Genomic DNA, 686 nt, shown 5'->3' on the forward strand with positions numbered 1-686 from the left:
CGTGTGCTCTTCCGATCTATCGAAGAAATGATACCACCAAACGATTACATGGAGGTAGAAGTAGCGCATGAGGAAGATGATCAAGAATTGATGGAAATAGAAGAAGATTTTTCCGATGACTCAAGTAATGATAGTGGTATGGACAACGAAGTGATCGAATTAGAAAGACATGGATTATTGTACCTAGATGATGTGCATGATCTGCATATCACAGATGTAATGTGCATGCTTGAGTTCTATTATATAGACGAAGAACACGAAAGTTTGAGAAGATATTGTTCCTCATGTGTCATTAGAGGAAATAATCAATTTTCGTATCTTCGTCTCTTACGAAGACACACTACCGAAGAATTTATACTCCACGATGGTTATTCATGCTGGGGATGCGAATGTCCGTTGTTTCAAATAATGCCGTGTAACATGTGCCCTATTTGCACAGAGTGAGAAAGATATATTTGTGTATTCGTGCTAAAAAGAATATGGAGCAAACGATAAGAGATCTGGACGAGCAAGCCACCCGGTTGATTACGCGAGAACACTTTATCACGTGGGAAGAGCGTGTCGACGAATTCGTCGATTCGCTCGATGAGCAGAGTCGAAATCCACGATTATCGATCGGTGTGAGACAATCTGTCATCGCTCGTATCGCGCGATTGGAAAGTTTGAAAGATTTGGTGCGCGGACGA

The sequence above is a fragment of the Wasmannia auropunctata genome, unplaced genomic scaffold, assembly GCF_000956235.1.
Source record: "Wasmannia auropunctata unplaced genomic scaffold, wasmannia.A_1.0 LD336101.1, whole genome shotgun sequence".
NCBI lineage: Eukaryota > Metazoa > Arthropoda > Insecta > Hymenoptera > Formicidae > Wasmannia > Wasmannia auropunctata.